Here is a 10,524-nt window from a genome sequence, read left to right as displayed (position 1 = left end):
AAATATTTTTTCTTTTTTGAGAAAAATTATTTTTTCTAAATTTTTTAGGGAGGCTGGTGTATGGGATTTTTTTTTTAGAAAATCCACACATTACAAAGGTTATTAACAAATGCTTGCCTTATGAAGGTCATTAAAAAATTCTCGCCTTATAAAACATCCACGCCTTATATAGGCTCCTGAAAAACATTTTTTAAACCAGTAAGGAAAGTAGTAAAGTCGGACTGGGCCGACTATATAATACCCTTTACCACTTTTGGTATATTGCGTATATGTATGCTTACATTTGCAAGTCAATGTTCCCTCGAAGGGAACCTATGCAACCTATGATAAATTTAATTTCATTCGGGCAGATTTAGAGTCGTCTGCGTATCATGGGACAAATTTATGGAAAACGTTTTATAGCACAATTTATACACGCAATTCGGTACGCCGCACTGTTAAAAATTTAATTTCAATCAGACACCGGTTCGAAATACATATGGAAGCTATGTCTGCATCTGCAACAATTTCAACAGAACGCAATAACGTCATTCAAGTACTAGGAGTTTGGAGCACCATTTATGTAAAATCGGACAAATATATATGAATATGTGACAGCTATATAGAAATCTTAACCGATCCTAAACTTACAACACATCATCCTAAACACAATTCAGTACGCTATGACAAATTTCGTCCAAATCCAAGAATATGTGGGGACTTTGGACAAACTTTACATTAAATCGGACGAAAATATATGTGGGAGCTATATATAAATCTGACCGATTTTCACGAATCTTAACACTCGTCGTTATAGACTTAATTCAGTAATTGCAAATCGTAGGATATATAGGGACTTTGGTGCACTATTTACGTAAAATCGTACGAAAATATATATATTGGAGCTATATCTAAATCCGAACCGATTTTCAAGAACTTTGGTGCACTATTTACCTTTAATCGGACGAAAATATATAAAGAAGCTATATCTAAATCTGAACCGATTTTCACGAAACTTAATACAAATCGTTCTAGACACAACTCAGTACGATTTTTACGAAACTTAACACACATCACTATAGACTAAATTCGGTATGCTATGCCGCATTTCGTGCAAATCGAAAGATATATAGGGACTTTGGTGCACTATTTACTTAAAATCGGACGAAAATATATATGGGAGCTATATCGAAATGTGAACCGATTTTCACGAAATTTAACACACATCGTTCTAGTCCTAATTCAGTACGCTGTGCCAAATTTCGTGCAAATCGAAGGATATATACGGACTTTGGTGCACTATTTACATAAAATCGGACGAAAATGTATATGTGAGCTATATCTAAATCTGCACCGATTCCAACAAAACTTCGCTAACATCAATCTGGACATAATTCAGGACTCTGTGCAGAATTTTGTCCCATTCGGACAAATATTGGCAGTATGGCGCTCCATTTACATCAAAATCGGACGAAACTATATATGGGAGCTACATCTAAATCTGAACCAATTTTTACGAAATTTAACACACATCTTTCTAGTCTTAATTCAATACGCTGTGCAAAATTTCGTGCAAATCGAAAGATATATAGGGACTTTGTTGCACTATTTACCTAAAAATATGGGAGCTATATCGAAACCTGAACAGATTTTCACGAACTTTGATGCACTATTTACCTAAAATCGGACGAAAATATATATAGAAGCTATATCTAAATCTGGACCGATTTTCACGAAACTTAATACAAATCGTTTTAGACACAACTCAGTACGATTTTCACGAAACTTACCACTCATCATTCAAGGCTCAATTTAGTACGTGATGCCAAATTTCGTGCAAATTGAGGAATATATAGGGATTTTGGTGCACCATAAGTTCTTTGGAGCATCATTTACCTTAAATCCGACGAAAATATATATGGGAGCTATATCTAAATCTGAACCGATTTTTTTCCAATTTCAATTGGGTTCGTCCATGGGCCAAACAAATAAGCTGTGTCAAATGTCATCCAATTCGAATCAAAACTGCGACCTGTACTTTGTTTACAATTTAACATGGACGGATGGACAGACGGACTCTGAAAAAATATTCTTTAAAAAATCCACGCCTTATGGTGGCCTCTGAAAAAATATTCTTTAAAAAATCCACGCCTTATGGTGGCCTCTGAAAAAATATTCTTTAAAAAATCCACGCCTTATGGTGGCCTCTGAAAAAATATTCTTTAAAAAATCCACGCCTTATGGTGGCCTCTGAAAAAATATTCTTTAAAAAATCCACGCCTTATTGTGGCCTCTGAAAAAATATTCTTTAAAAAATCCACGCCTTATTGTGGCCTCTGAAAAAATATTCTTTAAAAAATCCACGCCTTATTGTGGCCTCTCAAAAAATATTCTTTAAAAAATCCACGCCTTATTGTGGCCTCTGAAAAAATATTCTTTAAAAAATCCACGCCTTATGGTGGCCTCTGAAAAAATATTCTTTAAAAAATCCACGCCTTATTGTGGCCTCTGAAAAAATATTCTTTAAAAAATCCACGCCTTATGGTGGCCTCTGAAAAAATATTCTTTAAAAAATCCACGCCTTATGGTGGCCTCTGAAAAAATATTCTTTAAAAAATCCACGCCTTATGGTGGCCTCTGAAAAAATATTCTTTAAAAAATCCACGCCTTATGGTGGCCTCTGAAAAAATATTCTTTAAAAAATCCACGCCTTATTGTGGCCTCTGAAAAAATATTCTTTAAAAAATCCACGCCTTATGTTGGCCTCTGAAAAAATATTCTTTAAAAAATCCACGCCTTATGGTGGCCTCTGAAAAAATATTCTTTAAAAAATCCACGCCTTATGGTGGCCTCTGAAAAAATATTCTTTAAAAAATCCACGCCTTATGGTGGCCTCTGAAAAAATATTCTTTAAAAAATCCACGCCTTATGGTGGCCTCTGAAAAAATATTCTTTAAAAAATCCACGCCTTATTGTGGCCTCTGAAAAAATATTCTTTAAAAAATCCACGCCTTATTGTGGCCTCTGAAAAAATATTCTTTATATTTGTTGCTGCTGCCTCTGCCCATGTTGTTGCTGTTGCTTCTCAGTCGTAGTGTGAGCCGTTCGCTCTCTCAGACACTCATTGGAAAACCAGACGTGATATGCAACACGATAGGTAAGTGAGTATTTGAGGTGTGCGGTTTTGTTGTTGTTTTCTTATTAAAAAAACGTTGTTGTAGTGTTTATGCTGTTGTTGTTTGTTTGCAATGATTTTTTTTTTAAATTAATAGTTTGTCATTAGTTAGAGTAGAGTATGTTTGGAAACTTTTGCCTGCCAGGTAGTTGCTGCTGATTCTGCTGCAGGTAATTGCCGAATGTTGGCAATTAGTTTCTTGTGGGGGTGTGGGGAGCTTTATGGATTTTTTGTGGGGTTCTTCATTAAGTGTTGTTTTTGTTGCTGCTGGCTGCTGGTGGTTTATGTTGTTGCCTGGTTGTGTATTTCAGACAATTAACAGTTCTAAATATGTACGAGAGTCTATTTTACAATGGCAAAGCTGTCTGGCTGGCAGGGAGGATGGCTGGTTGGCATGGTGGAAGGCAGCACAGCATGGCACTACTGTGTCAAGTAGTTGCGAACATTTTGAAACGTGAGTGATTATGGCTATGAAATACAAAAACAATTTTTGTATATTTTTTAATTTTTTATACTTTTTAATGGTTGTCTTGGCGAGCGTTCTGTTTTTATGACTGTGGGAACGCTTGTTAATCGTTTGGCGTAAAATTGAAAAAGAACAAACAAGTGACAATCAAACCAGACAACACACAAGAACAAATACAAATTAAGTAATTAAACAAAAATGCTGAAAAACTATTAACATTTATTTAAATGTACAATTTAATATTTTTTGTTTGTGTGGGAAGGGAAGTTTTTTTGAAAATGGGACACACACACAAATTGTAACAAATGAACAAAAATAATTTCCCAGACACACCTATATTTTTTTCGAGACTGAATGAAATAAAATTGTTTCACATCAAAGGAGATTGGTCGAGATCTGATCAAATTTATTATTTTGAAACTTCATAAATTTATTGTTGTGGAGGTACACAAAATTCCTATTATAGACATAATATTAGATGAAAGAATCTATGGGAACTCCGAATGAGTTTCTATATAAAAAATGACTTTAGATATTTTTTAAGACGATGGTAGTTAGGTTTCTTCTGTTGATATTCTTAAAAATCTAGGTCTGAAGCTAGAATCGTGAAATTTTGGGTGAGGGTCACTCTTGGTCCAAAGGTGACAGATAAGGCTGGGTTTTTGGAAATTCTTACTAGAAAAGTACTAAATGTGGTATCATTTGTATTTGTCGAACCGGTAGAGCTAAAACTCTTAAATTTGAAATGAGGGTCACTGACGGAAATTTGAACTATAAGTATCCGAAAAATACTAAACTTGGCACAATTTCGTTAGCAATAGGGCCGATATAAGCAGGTGGTTTTTGAAACTAAATTTGGTACAATTTGAATTTGGAGGAACGGATAGACTGGATTACTGAAATTAACAGACGAAGTGTACGATAGTGATATGTAGGTAGTTTTGGAAATTTGTACTTATGTGTACGATAAGTACAAAATGGTACTATATTTGGTGCAGTTTGAATTTTGGGCGAACCGATAGAGCTGCGATCCTGAAATTTGAAGTTATAATCATTGTTGGGGTGTAGGATTGGGGTATGTATTAAGATTCGAAAATTCGTACTAATGTGTTCTATATGATAGCAAATTTGGATTTGATCGAACCGATAAAGCTGAAATCTTCACATTTGGACTTAGGATCACTGTTAGGGGGTAGAATTGATTTATGTAGGAAGTTTTGCAAATTTCATATTTTGGGTGAACCGATGTAAGAAGTTTTGAAAATTTTAACTTATTTGCACTAAATTGTATCAAATGTCAATTTGGATGAACCGATAGAGCTGAGATTTTTAAATTTGAAGATTGGATTACTGTTAGGGTGTAGAATTGGGCCATGTAGAAAATTTTTGAAATTTGTCCGATTGGGACAAAATTTTGCACAGCGCACTGAATCAGGTCCATACTTATGTATGCGAAGTTTTGTTGGAATCGTTCCAGATTATGATATAGCTCCCATATATAGCTTCGTCCGATTTTATGTGAATGATACAACAAACTCCCAATATTTGTCCGATTGGGACAAAATTTTGCACAGAGTACTGAATTAGGTCCAGACTGATATCTGCGAAGTTTTGTTAAAATCGGTTCCGATTTAGATATAGCTCCCATATATAGTATCGTCCGATTTTTTGTGAATAATACATCAAACTCCCAGTATTTGTCCGATTGAACAAACTTTTTCATAGCGAATGCAATTGAGAAAAAAATGATGTGTGATAAGGTGTGTTAAAATCGGCTCAGATTTTCATATAGGTCTTATATATATTTTCGTTCGATTTTATGTAAATGGTACACCGAAGGGCCTATGTTTGTCTGATTTACACTAAATTTGGCAGAGGGTATTAAATTGAATTTAGAATTATAACAAAAAAAAACAGTAAGGAAAGTAGTAAAGTCGAACTGGGTCGACTATATGATACCCTTAACCACTTTGGGTATATTCTACATATGTATCCTAACAGACGACGCGTTTTTGTTATATATCTATATCTGAACCGATTTCAGGGAAACTTGCCAAAGACTAATTTAAATTACATCAGTACGTTGTGTCAATCGGCCTAGCTATGGATGTTTTTGCGAAGCTTAGGAACATAATTTTATCTTACTTCAGTATCCTATACCAAAATTCGTGCAAATCAAAAAATATATAGGGACTTTGGTGCACCAATTACCTAAAATCGGGCGAAACAATATATGGGAGCTATATCTAAATCTGAACCGATTTTCATGAAACTTATCACACATCATTCTATACCTAATTCATTACGCTGTGACAAATTTCGAACAAATCGAGAGATATTAAGGGACTTTGGTGCACCATTTTCCTAAAATCGGGCGAAGATATATATGGGAGCTATATCGAAATCTGAACCGATATTCACGAATCTTTGCACACATCATTCCAGACTTAATTTAATACGTTGTCCCGAATTTCGTGCAAATCGAAAGATATATAGGGACTTTGGTACACAATTTACCTTTAATCGGACGAAGATATATATGGGAGCTATATCTAAATCTGAAGCGACTTTCACGAAACTTGGCAGACATCATTCTAGACCTTATTCATTACGCTGTGCCAAATTTCGTGCAAATCAAAAAATTTCTAGGGACTTTAGTGGACTATTTACCTAAAATCGGACGAAGCTATATATGGGAGCTATATCTAAATCTGAACCGATTTTTACGAAACTTTGCACACATCATTCTAGACTTAATTTAGTATCCAAGTCTGCCCGTTTGACATGCTATTTTGAAATGATTTCAGAATGGTATGTACATGGGGTTTTTTCAATTGGTTGAAATATCTATCTAGATAGCACATTTCAATGGCCCTCCAAAGTTCCTATGTCTGTTCTATCTACAGAATATTGTAGATACTGACATCTCTTGTATATACCCAAAGTGGTGAAGGATATCATATAGTCGGCCCCGTCTGACTTTTGAACTTTCCTTATTGGTTTATAATAAAATAGTTATGTGATTTAAGACTCTGTTGTAATAATTTTACCTGCGGATGACATAGATATAAAAATCTAGAATGTAAGGTTCGATAATGAACTATAGCCCGGATTTAGGCCTAGGCCTAGCCCCTGTGTTGGACGTACCAGAAGGAGTGGACCGATATTCCCCATCTGCGAACTTGAACTAAGTTTGGAAGAAATAATAAGATAGGCAAAGTTTGGATAAAATCTGAAATTTTTGAAACGGATTTGTTCCAATGAAACATTGGACTAGAAGAAATATTTCAATGAGGCACATTTTCACGGTATCAAAGTGTATACATCCTCATTTGCCATAAGGTTGAGGGTCACTTTCTGTTCCCTATATTTTCATTTCAAGTACCGACCTGTCCGAACTTAACGCTTTTCACTTGTTTTCTATTAAAACAGTAAGGAAAGTATTAAAGTCGGACTGGGCCGACTATATGATACCCTTCACCACTGGGGTATATTGTACATATGTATCCTTACAATTGTATGTCAAAGTTCCTTCGAAGGAACATACTCATGTCTTTCTGCAACCTATGATAAATCTAATTTAATTCGTGCAGATTTAAAGTCGTCAGCGTACCATGGGACAAATTTATGGAAAACGATTTAAAACAAAATTGATACAAGCTGTTCGGTACGCCGCACATTTAAAAATTTAATCAGACACCCGTTCGAAATACATATAGAAGCTATGGCTGCATCTGCACCAATTTCAACAAAACCCAATAATGTCATTCAAGTCTCAATTTTATACGTTGTGCAAAATTTCGTGTTAATCGGACAAACATTAGGAGTTTGGAGCACCATTGACCTTAAATCGGACGAAAATATATGGGAGCCAGGGACGTACGCAGGGGGGAGCCCGGGGGGACAGCAACCAACCCAGTGCAGTGAAGTGCCAAAATTCGTGCAAATTGAATGATTTTCAGGGACTTTGGTCGAAACTATATATGGGAGCTATATCTAAACCTGAACCGATTTCCACGAAACTTAGCACACATATTTCTAGACCTAAATCAGTACGCTGTGCCTAAATTCGCACCATTTACCTAAAATCGGGCGAAACTATATATCGGAGCTGCATCTAATTCTGAAACGATTTCACGAAACTTAGCACACGCCATTTTACACTTAATTCAGTACTCTATGCCAAATTTCGTGCAAACCGAACGATGTATAGAGACTTTGGTACACCATTTACATGAAATCGGACGAAAATATATATGGGAGCTATATCTAAATCTGAACCGATTTTTCCCAATTTCAATAGGGTTCGTCCTTGGGTCAAATAGACTAGCTGTGCCAAATTTAACATGGACAGACAGGCGGACGGACATGCATAAATCGACTAAGAAAGTTATTCTATGCATATTCTCAAAAGGAGCCATGTCTATCTCGTTTCCTTTTGCCTATTACAAACATATGCACAAAGACATAATACCCTGTACCACAGTGTGGTGAAGGGTATAAAAACTCGAACATGACGATAATGAAATATATTGGCAAGCATTTAGGCATCTCCCGCATATAATGATACCTCTAGAAGGAAAGAATTGAGATACAAAACTAAAATATTGGGTTCGAGATTGACATATATCGGTCACTAGTTAGGCATAACCCTTATATAATGATAACCCTAAATATTCGCTAATTCCTACAATCTAATTCTACTTTGCAATCTAAATTGCAGTAGTTAGAGGATTATATACCCTACCAGATTTTAGGAAAAATCCCCATTAAAAATTGCTGAAATTTGTGTTTGTGTACAGAATGGTTTACATAAATCGGTTTGTAAAATTGTCGGTATAGGTCCACTTATTGGTATGCTTCCAATATTTTCATTGCAAGAATAGGTCCCATAGGTAGGGGGTATCCAAGGTAGAGGGTATCCATAGGTAGAGGGTATCCAAGTTCAGACCGGCCGAACTTAATGCTTTTTTCACTTGTTTCAATTTCGGAAGCTACCAACAAACTGCGGATATTTTCAACAATATTTTTTGCAGGGGCCGATCGAAAAAGATGGGGTAGATTTTATATGAAATGTTGAGAACCAAGAATAGTTTTTCAATAAAGACATAAACATAACTGTAAAACTAATGATACTCACAATAACACTGTGTCACTGGGTAAATCCATGGGCACAGCTAATATCCCTATGTTCCGACAGCTCAACGACAGCCTACCCAGTGTACCCGTACAGTGACAATGTTTTTGTGTCCATATCTCACAGACGGCATGCAATGTCCTCTGCTGCTGGTGTGATGAATCCGACGAGTGACTGGCATTTGATGATGATGGTGACGACGACCCGGACGATGAAGCTGTTGAATCCTTGCCCAAGGACGTTGCTGATGAGTTCGCTTTGTTTTGGTTTTGATTTTGTTCATGAATGGCATTTTTCACATGATATTCCTTTAGAGTTTTTTCATAGAGTATTTGAGCCTCCCGTTCGGGATCCTCGGAGGGTAGCATGACATTTTCTCGAATGCCATACAAATGAGGGAAGATAACACCATCCGCTCCTTTGCTGGTGCTGCCGCTGCTACTGGGGATTGTGCCCAAAGGTCGTGGGGAGTTTTGTTTAGGGGGTGAGTTCGGGGTGGTGTTATTTACATCGAGGGTGGGTAATACTGTGGAGTGGGGTGGGGAGGAGGCAGAACTGTTTTTGTTTTGGGCTAATGTTTTGCCATTCTCCATGGCAGTGGATTTTATTACCGGGGAGTTGTTGCTAATGTCCTCCGGTTTAGACTTCTGTTCGGTGGCTGCCTTATCAGCCAATGGCTCCTGTTGGCTTTCCCCTGTCTTATTTTTCTTTTGGTCCTTTGTGACCATATTCTGTTGACTTTGTTGTTGTTTTTTATTATTGCTGTTATTGTTGTTTAGTAAATTTCTACTAAATTCCTTTGTTTTAAAAATAATTTTCTCCTCTATTTGTATTTTATTTACATCGATTATACTAAATTCTTCTTTGGTTTGATTTTCATCCTCCTCATCGTCATCAGCAACTAGTCCTGGGATGTCCTCTTCCCCCTCCTCTTGACTACCTCTTGGTAATTTGAAATTCAAAAAATTCTCTTCCAAATTTTTACGCAGATTTCTGGAAATCTCATTCAGCTGGGAACCATTCAATGTGGGTCCCGACGATGTTGATGTTATTGTGCTAGCCGATATTACACTGGCCTTGGCCACCACCAAGAGATGTTGCATTAGGACACACATAATCAGGACGAAAATTAAAGAATCCTTGAGCAGACACCAAGTTTGGGTACCACGACAGCCACGTTTACGAAAACCGCCGGCCATAATTTGTAGAGGTCTGAATTTTGTAGCTCTCCCGGGCTTGTTGTTGTAAGTACTACTTCTCTTATTGTTGTTGTATTTTTTATTATTAATAAAATGTTGTTGCATTTGTTGTTGCCACCTTTGCGACGTTTCGAGACGACAACAGTTTTCTAGTCGCCGTTGCCTTTGTTGCTGATTGATGCTGTCAAGCATTTGTCATTTGATGACAGTTATATGTGCAACACGTTTCGTGTTCATGATTTTTGTTGCTATTTGTTGTTGTTGTTGTTGGTTTTCCGATTTTTTTTCCTATTTTATTTTTTCGATTCTTTTAGTTTTTTTTTTTTAGAAAAAAATTCCTTTATTTGGCAGAGATTGTTTTGCTCCAAAAAAATTGTACACACTTTTATCTAATTTTGTTCTTGTTTTTGTAATTTTTTTTCTAGTAAAATATTTTTGTTGTAGTTTTTTTTCTTCTTTGATGTTGAGGTGTTTAAATTTTATTTTTTATTTCGTGACGCCTACTGCTACTCAACTGTCACCACTGTAAAGATAAGAAAAACGCAAAAATGAAAATTAATGGAAATTG

This window comes from Musca vetustissima, unplaced genomic scaffold, assembly GCF_032173495.1.
Source record: "Musca vetustissima isolate MV318-11 ecotype Yass unplaced genomic scaffold, APGP_CSIRO_Mvet_v1 utg113648, whole genome shotgun sequence".
NCBI lineage: Eukaryota > Metazoa > Arthropoda > Insecta > Diptera > Muscidae > Musca > Musca vetustissima.
This window is presented reverse-complemented; position numbering follows the sequence as displayed.